This window comes from Oryzias latipes, chromosome 11, assembly GCF_053564925.1.
Source record: "Oryzias latipes strain Hd-rR chromosome 11, Olatipes_Hd-rR_3.1".
Classification (NCBI taxonomy): Eukaryota; Metazoa; Chordata; class Actinopteri; order Beloniformes; family Adrianichthyidae; genus Oryzias; species Oryzias latipes.
This window is the reverse complement of record NC_136247.1, coordinates 11,918,524-11,928,136: the sequence shown is the minus strand read 5'-3', so window position 1 is coordinate 11,928,136 and position 9,613 is coordinate 11,918,524. Positions and strand designations below refer to the sequence as shown.

Sequence of the window (9,613 nt, the reverse complement as noted above, 5' to 3'; positions counted from 1 at the left end):
ACGTGAGTTTTTAACAATGGCGGCGTCTCCAGTCATTTGAGTGTGTGTGTGTGTGTGGGGGGGGGGGGGGGGAGCACTGCATTTTAACCTTAAAGTAGGTTGCAGGATACAAGTTTCTGTTGCCATGGCAACTACCAGAACCAAAACACCTAGCTTTTACCCATCTCTGTCCCCATTACTCATTCAATAATCAGAGGATCCACCTGCTCCTTACAGGGTAACTTTTTCTTAATTGTGCCACTTTATCTAGAAAAGTGGCAAAAAGAAAAAGAACTGAGTCAAAAGAACTGAGTCATGATAGCTAGTCATTAACCTGAGAACGCTTAGAGAAATCTGTTGCTGGCAGTGGCCGGAGAAGTATTAAGTAACATCTTTACTTATTAGTATGCAAGTTTTTGTTAAAAAAAACTGTTATAATTTGGTTTTAATACGTTATTATTATGAGGTTTCAGTAAGTTCTGACATCCTGATCCAGAACCGGGTGGCACCATTCACCTGACCACCAATAACAATGGAAACAAAACTTACCATCGTCTTGATTGACAGAACCAGGGCATTGTTCAGTTGGTTTTATTCTTCTAAAGATTTAGTTCTTTCTGGACTGGCATGATGACAACCATTACTGCTGCACCCTTCACAATCAAAGTTCAATTAAGATCAGAGCATTTTGTTGAGTCAGGGCAGTTATGATATAATAGCTAAACTTTTCGTTCCTTTCCTTCCTTTATTTTTAAATCAATTTTCAATTTTTTTCTTTTCTTTTAAAGTAAATTTTACGTTGATTACTTCTATGATGTATTGTGATTTTAATGCATTTTTCTGTTTTGTGAAGCACCTTGAATTACTTTGTGTACGAATTGTGCTATACAAATAAACTTGCCTTGCTTTCCCTTTATGCTCATACTGTCATCATCATCATCATCATCATCATCATCATCATCAGCCTGTCACGCCACTGCTGGCGGGTGGCCTCCACATCTTACTCCACTCATCACGGTTTTGGGCACTCTGGGTCCACGTGCTGCCTGCCTTCTGCTCGATGTCATCTCTCCATCTTTTCTTCGGTCTTCCCCTTCCTCTCTTCCTGTCCCACGGAGTCCATTCTGTTGTTTTCTTAGCCCATTCTTGGTTCTTCATTCGGGCTACATGTCCTACTGTATTTCTGTTTAATAAGCAGATCACGCCCTCTAGTGTCTATTCAATACTGAAGGTGTATTATACTGTATTATACTTGTGCTATCCTAGGCACTTTAGCATTGGGAGTTGGGTCATCTAGACCCACTAGACAGTGTGCTGAATCTTTTTTCTTCAATGATTTGTGATCTTCACTGGTGTCCATGGATTACATGAAATCTTTCCACCTTTATCCACCTTTGTCATGGTAGGGAGAACACGTCAATGTAAGGGTGGGGTCATCTAAGATAGCACAAGGGTTAAACCAGTGTTTTTCAACCTTTTTTGAGCCACGGCACACTTTAACCTTGACAAAAGTCCTGCGGCACACCAGCATCCAAATATTTAAAAAAAAAGGAGAAACTCATCGTCTGTATTGATCTACAGCCCCTCCACAACCTCACATGCATTTTTGTGATAATTGTGGCAGAAAAAGCTGGAAGCTGCAGCTGTTTTTTCTAAAAGATGTAATAAAAGTTAAGTTAGAAGATTTAAAAACTGTTCGATGTGTGTTCGTTGTGGTTTCAAGACGTCAAAGTAAGACTCATTGTGCACTGACACGCTGTCACTTTAACCCAATGCATCATGGGAGATGTAGTGCAAACAGCTGCCGAATGCCAACAAACTGGCTTCTCTGAGCTTCATTGTTTTGTTCACTTGTTCCACGGTCTGATACCGGATTCTGTGGAAAGCTACACTACTTAAGACGAGCTTTAGCTGGTATTTTTGTTGGAACTGAGCGACTTTATGAGCAGAATCAGAACAAGGAAGTGAAGAATTTAACCACTTCTGATTGGTCAGACTGATGACGTGTGATTAAGCCTCCAAGAATGATTGGTGGAGAGAGTTGAAGGGCCGGGATTTTTCAGAAAACAGTTACAGCTGCAGCTAAAGCGTGGTACCGTCATTCTTATCAAAATATCTCTAATAGAATCAAATAAACACAAAGAAAAAAGTATTTTATGATCTTTCATATTCCTAACTACTCAGTGTTTTATCAGGGCCTGTTTGGATGAACACAGAGTTGATATCCTGGAGATGGTAAATGTTTTTAGATCACTTAATGAGGGCAATTTCCCACGGCACACCTGACCATCTCCCACGGCACACACTAGTTGAAAAACACTATATTAGACAACTACAAAGAAACAAAAGCTTTTCTACCTAATGGGTGAAAATCATTGGATATTTTGTATTGGAATAATTTTGCATACCCCATATTTCAGTTTTTTATTTGTTAAAAAAAGTTTGAAATATCCAATAAATTCCATTCCACCTCATGATTGTGTCCCACTTGTTGTTGATTCTTCACAAAAATTACAGTTTTATATCTTTGTGTTTGCAGCCTGAAATGTGGCAAAAGGTTGAAAAGTTCAAGGCGGCCGAATACTTTAGCAAGGGACTGTATTTCAAGGCAATTCAAGTGAGTTGCATTCTGAAAGGCTCACAAGTTCAGTCAAGTAAAGTAATAATTTTTATACTAGTTAACCAAATATATCTTCCCTGTATTTACCTCGGTATATGTTTCAGTTATAACAATCTTGTGAGTCCTGTAGTTTTTTTAAGTGTTTCATGGTGTTTTAATCCAGCTCACAGTTTGACATCAGCCATTCAGTCATCCATATTTACCCTATTTGTCCCAGTTTAGGTAATGAAAATTGCTGGACAACACCCTCCTGTCATAAGACTAAGGAGAAGCACACCTTGGATACCTTTTCATTCTGATCAATCTGTGGTCTAAAAATTACCCATCATAGGCTACATGTTTTTGAGTTCTGGCAGGAAGCTGGAAGGCTGCTTGTTGCCCTCACTTTTAAAAATTGTACATTTACTAACACCTGCTTTTGTTCTGTTGCTTGCTGTGGTGTTGGGGCAGCAGTTTCTTCCTCAGATAACACATTTCTGCAATGATTTTTATTTATCTAAGTCCCCAATTCTTCTGCAGATATTAAGTTTCAGTGCATCTGTTAGAATCAAAGCATTTAACTCTTCTTTTTCATCCTCTTTGATATTACTGTTTATGAAATAAAGCACTAAAAGCACAATCATCATTCTCAGTAATACCTGTGCAGCGGAAAAGAACATGCAATAAAGTTATATCAATATTTATTTAAGATAATAAATTATATGACCTAAATCTTTTTGATGGGGTCATCTCCAAGTGAACTTTGACTCAGCAATGAGGAAGCTGAGGGAGTGTGAATCAGTAAGCATCTTAATGTTCCTCTACGGAGTTAGTTAAGGTTCACAGGCCTAAATCGCTCCACAAACGTTAACTGCCTTTGGGGACTGAGATTAATACCTTCTGCTTCCTGATCTCCTGAGTTGCGGTCATTTAACTCTGCTATTTTTCATTTCTTGAAAATCCACGCTTGCCCTGATTTGCTGCCTCTTGCCTCTTCTGTTTCTTTTTTAAGAGCTGTCAGATTTGGAACTTGCTCGCTTCCTCTTTAGAAACTCAAGACTGCAGCGTTGCAGTTGTGCCAAAGAAGTGCTTTTCCAAAGCTCCCCTGAAGTGGATTTTAACCCCTGTTGTAGAAATGATGGAGTGTAGGCAAAAGCCTGAGCCAACCTCTGAAAGAGAAAGTCTTTAGGAAGGTCAAGGATAGTTGTTGAAATTATTTTTTTGTCATTGTTTCTCTTGCTTCTCCTTCCAGAGGTCACTTTTGCACATTACTCATCGCTTCTGGATCTCAGTGTTGCTGGTATTTTTGATTATTTTTTAATTAATGGTCACAAACATAAAGAAATAATATGAACCTGTCTGGACTCTTGCTTTCATTGGTCCATAAATTAACTTCAACTGAGTAAAGAGGAAAAAAACAGAAGAAGATGATTAGAAAAACAGCAGAAGTCGAGTTTTGCTGCTTTGTTGTTGATTTCCTGCAGTTTGTGAGCTGGATTAAAACAGGTTTGGGTGGTGTTTCTCAGGAAGTAATCTTAATTTGTTTCCTGATTCTGTAAACTAGTTTTGATGAGTAAAACATTTTGTTATGGAGTTAATTCAGTCTCAATAATCAGAAATGCACACAACCGGTTTTACAAATGCACACGCTCCGATTCACAAATGTCATTTTATGCAAACGTGAAAAATAAATTCGGAAATACACACCCTGTGTTTCACAAACACACAGATTGTGTTTCACACATGCACACTAAATGTTTTACAAATGCACAATAAGTGTTTCTCACAAATATGCACACTTTTTTTCACAAAAACATTTTAGAAATTCACAATAAATGTATCAGAAATGCACAGTAAGTGCTTCACAAACATGATTTTTAGGTACACATGTGATGTGAACTCACAGATCATTCGAATTGCAGACTGTGCATTCAAAATCCCGTTCTCGTTTGTGAATCTCCCCGTGTGTGTGAGAGATTTTTCTACGGTGAATATTGAGACTCATCTGACGGAGCGGGTCGACTAATCTCACCATTGGCTAGTGAATCTGTCAATCAAACTCATTGGCAAAGCAGGCGGGTTCGCTTTTAACCAATCGAATGGCCCCTTACACTCCTCACTTTCAAAGTGACGAGGGAGGGAGCTGTTCAGCACAGCAGTTGAAAGGACGCGGGCGGCAAACATGGCGGAGAGGTCTTCTGAACTGGATCAGTCTCAGCCCGTAAGTAATGCATTTATTTGATCATTCCCTCGTTGTACGTCCTGTAATGTTATTGAATACTAAGTTGAAGCGTTCTCCTTTGCCAAGTGACATGTGTGAATGCTTTATGAACACTGCAGCCGAGTCGTTTGCAGAGCATCCCCACCGCAAATTAGCTTAGCTTTGTTTTGCTTAGCCTGTGCAAATTGTGCCTGCCTGTGAGTGTGAGTGAAGTTCAAGCCGGTGTCGGTTCAAGCTAGCGTCTATAGCCAATGATCTGTAGGTTCTTAACATGATTCATAAGGAACTAAGGGGAAAAGCATGCCGGATTTACAGCAGCAAAGAAAGTTTAATAAAAAGTATTGATTTGGAGACGGCGATTTGTTTAAACACTGATGCTATGCTATGCTAACTAGCTAGTTGTTCCGTGTGCTGCCTTTATGTAAACGCGATCCGGGTTAAAGTTAGACACAGCATTTTCACAACCCAGACTTTAAGACGGGGTGGACTGTGCAACAAAGTTAATTCATATGACATTCATGAAAACGGCATTTTTTAAATATAACATACATGAACTGTTGAATGAAAGAAGCCTCATTAAGTTTCTAACGTTAGAACCCGTATTGTGCTGAAAAGCCCTGTGAGATTGTGTCAGAGTGACAGCCACTAAAATCCCCGTATCTTTACTTCCAATGACGTAATGACAAGAATCCCAAACATTATTTGTTTTTAGGCTGTTTTGTAGTCGATAAGTAGTCACAGAAAGGGTGGATGGGAGAAATCAGCTGTCAACAGTGATTAGAGTAGAAGTTACTGTAAGTATTACACACAGGCTTCCTGTGATCAGTGTCTTGTCTCTGATTTTTTTTAAAGCTGTTCTTTACTACAAGCTCAAGTAATCATAGCAAGTGTTTTAAAAAAATTCCCCTTTCATATATTTGAAAATTATGTAATTTAAGATCAGACAGCTAAATGATCTAATCCATGTTTGTTGTGTTTTTATTTATTCTCTAGGAATTACTGAAGCGTGACAGCGTGACAATCTTTTGTTCCTCGTGCCATCAGGCAATACAACTCTCTGGCAGGGCATCTTACAAGTAATTTCTTTTAATTTTACCCACTGATTTTCCAATTATTTACCTTTTTTTATCAATCTTTTTATTTTGTGATATTTCTATTTGTAATGCATGTGTGTTTATGTGTTTTTTTAAGATGGCCATTTTAAAAAAAATTTCCTCAGGGATTATTAAATACCTTTCTATTCTATTCTATTTCATATTTTATCATCCTATTGTATTACTGTTTTACCTGTCAATTGGGAATTTAGCATTTTTGCCGCTGTAAACATCTGTCAGTTGAAAGTATTTGTACTTGTATTCCATGTATCCTGTACCTGAAGATAGCAGAGAACAACTGTGCAGACACCCACTTGGCCTTCTTCAGTGACGCTGTGAACGTTTATGGCTTTCCTCTGAGGTATTCATGTCATTCATAAAGAAATATTTTATTCACATATCAGGCAGTATAAGTACTTGGTTATTTGTACAAAAATAAAATTACTTTTTTTAGACTCCTCTCCATAAACAAAGGCAACTCTAAAACTTTCCCCTCATGAATAACATTTTACCCCCCCTTAACAGTCTCTCTCACCTCATTTTTTTCCCCAGTGATACATGTAACCCACTCCTGGAATTTTTTTAACCTAGAAATTCTACTTATTGGCATCATACATAAGAACATTACATTTTAAACTGATGTGTACCGTATTGGCGATGCATTTGTAATTATGTGTTTGAGACATGATTTTCATGTTATTGTCAGGGCGAGAGGAGATCACGGAGGAGAAAATGTGGGCATAGCCGAGTTAATGCTCACGGTACGTACAACTGACACAAACGGCTTCATTGTGGGAAAAGTGTACACACAATCAACGGTGAGTTGAACCTAGTTTTAGAAGCTTTAATATATACACAGGGCTCCAGACTGCGTCCATTTGGTCGCATTTTGCGACCAAAATTTGAGAGTGTGCGACTGAATTTTACACCCAGTCGCACATGTGCTACCAGTAAATTTGCCTCCTCCACCCTCCGTATTTTTTATACATTAAACATGAAAGGAGCAAGTCAATGATCGATGAAATGAGCAATGAAATCATCAATGAGACGCGAGCGCACACGCACGCAGGCAGACACACACTCGCGCGAATACTCATGAGACTGGAGCACACGCAAGCACACACTCGCGTTTCATTGAGTGATGCCTGAGGCGGCCAATGCGTGTGAGAAGAATAGGGAAAGTCACTGCAAGTGGCTAAAATATGTGGAGGGGCGGGGCCTAGAGATAATCGAGCGCGCGTAAACATCCGTGGGAAGGAAACGGAGACAAATATCATCACAACCTGATATGTGCGTCTGAGCTATGAGCAAGCGAACTATTGATTCGTTCTTCCGACCTGCAGCTAGTGTACCAGTGACAGAGTCTACAGCAGGGGTCTCAAACTCGCATGAAATCGAAGCTGCAGCGAGACTGAAAGAGACCAGGAATTAGGAGTTGTCCTTAACATTCAATTTCGTTTTAATATGCCTCTCCCCCTAAGTATGAGCTGTGATATTACATCTTTTATAATTATTTTAATGTTTTGTAATGGATGTAGCCTTTTTTTAATCAGTTGGTATTTTAAATTATTTTAATTGATCAGTGAACTACAAAAAACCCATCAGGACGCATGTCCCATAATGCATTGTTTTTTAGTCTGTAGGGCAGCTTTTAGTCAGTTCAATACTAAATTTCCAGCTGCGTTCGCTCTGATTGGTGTCTTGCTCTCACCCCTTTCTCGTGATATTTTTGTTTTGATTGACAGGTGATGTTGGAGCAAAAACAAAAATATACGTCACACACCAGGTGATCTGTGCAGTGTTGCGTCCATCTGGGTGATCTCAAACACGCTTATTGTGCATCTTGGCTGAACCTATTTGGTGTCACCAACATGAATTTCCATCCTCTTATATTTACATACATTTAAGTATTGTTTGAAACTGTGAAATTACGAAAGGTTACTACGGTAATCACTTGTTACTAAAAACTTTTTTTTATTCTAAAAGTATGGTATTTTTTTTACTATTTTTACTTAGTTGTACTGTCATGACAGCGATGGTGCTGTCAGTTTACCTTCATGTTGCATCTTCAAAAGTGCAGAATAAAATGTGACACTGAATTAGAAACAGCACATTGTAATTTCTGCATCTATTATTAAAGTATTTATTTGTAATACAGTGGAAATTAGTAGATTTGGTTAGAATGTTGATTTACGGTATGCGCCCCTAAATTTTCTGGTTGTGCCCCTAAAATTTTCAGTTAGGGGCCACAGTGCTCCTAGTGAAAAAAGTTAGTCTGGAGCCCTGATACATAAAAGTGAATGATGTATTAAAAATAAATCTGACAATATAATATTTCTTTTTGCTTTTTTTCAAATACAGGATTGAGCTCCTCTGGTGTGATGTCTTCGTGAGTGTTACTGGTTTATATTACAACATCCTGCACTCTCCTGAGGACCAAGACTTGCTCAATATCAGTCACATCACGTATTCTGCTGCCATTACATTTTTCTACCACGCATTCAGGCCAGTTTGGATGTCTTTAGTGACGCGTGGGACAGCCATCCAATCAGGACGGAGCAAAGCATGACACCAAATCAGCTGTGGCAGTTGGGCTTGACCCAGAACCCTGTTTCTGATCCCCGGGTAAATGCTTTATTTAATCTCACTGTACTGGACAACTGATTTGTGTGCAGTTTGACTAAAGTGGAAAGTATCAAGAAGAGTATCATGAAATCATAATGACTACAGTGAATTTTCATCGAAAATGAATGAAAAGGATTATTGTTGTGTGGTGCAAACAATTTCCCTAAATTGTTTGTTTGTAGGAAGAATAGCACATCTGCAAGTTCAAAATGCATCACAATGCATGGCATTATGAGCCATCAGATGTACTAATGTCACTACTTTGTTAAGGTTCACTTATTTGCAAATTATAAACAGTTATGGAGATATGAGGTCTGCCTGCCTGCAACAATATAAGTTATTATTAGTCGGTCACTGTTCCTACATAATCTAAAACACAAAAAAAACAGTGCTGTTCATAAACAGTATCTTTTTTTTTTTTTTTTTTGTCAGGGTATGCTGGTTCCAGAGATTGAATGGGAGGAGAGTGGATCCATGACTGAACCTCATCCTGGGATCAATGTCCTGGAATGGGACAGTCCTCTTTTGGGTCCACAAATGTTGGAACTGCAAGACGACATCAATCCATTGTGGAATTCAGACCGTTTGGGAGTGGACCTACATCTTTACTGTCCAGTGTGTTTAGAACTTAATTTAGGCGACATAATTACATACAGAAGAAGAGAGACTGAGCGGGGCAAGACAGAGTTCAAATCAATACTGCTGTATTGTTCAAGGGACTTCATTGTATGTAAGGAAGTTATGAAAATTAGTTCCAGTTTAAATAAAATTCAGTAGAGATTCCACATTTGCTTAAATTTTGATGTTTTAATTTGTCCATGTTTTCTCTGAATTTTACTCTGCAATAAAGGGTGAATGTTTGCACTTTGTTGTTCTATGACCATCTTTTGTTGTGTAGTATTTAACCAGCTATAAAACCCAGAGAGATGAGGATCTTTTTTGCAAGGGTGACCTGGCCAAGAGGTGTATATGTATATGGTTACAATATAAAATCAATGACATTTGAGTTATTAAAAGAATAAAATTAAGGTCAAGCAAAGTGACTTCGGGCTGAGCAGGGGAGGTGTGTATTGGGTATCTGTGATTGACAGTGAG

General features: G+C 38.6%; 1 long non-coding RNA gene across 1 annotated transcript; it reads left to right on the top strand.

Moving 5' to 3' along the window:
• The first annotated feature begins 4,701 nt into the window (after positions 1-4,701).
• LOC144995253 (uncharacterized) lies at positions 4,702-8,469 on the top strand. The gene is made up of 5 exons (XR_013658855.1): positions 4,702-4,799; positions 5,793-5,875; positions 6,178-6,254; positions 6,600-6,711; positions 8,255-8,469. It is a non-coding gene; the product is annotated as an uncharacterized LOC144995253 (long non-coding RNA).
• Positions 8,470-9,613: the final 1,144 nt, after the last annotated feature.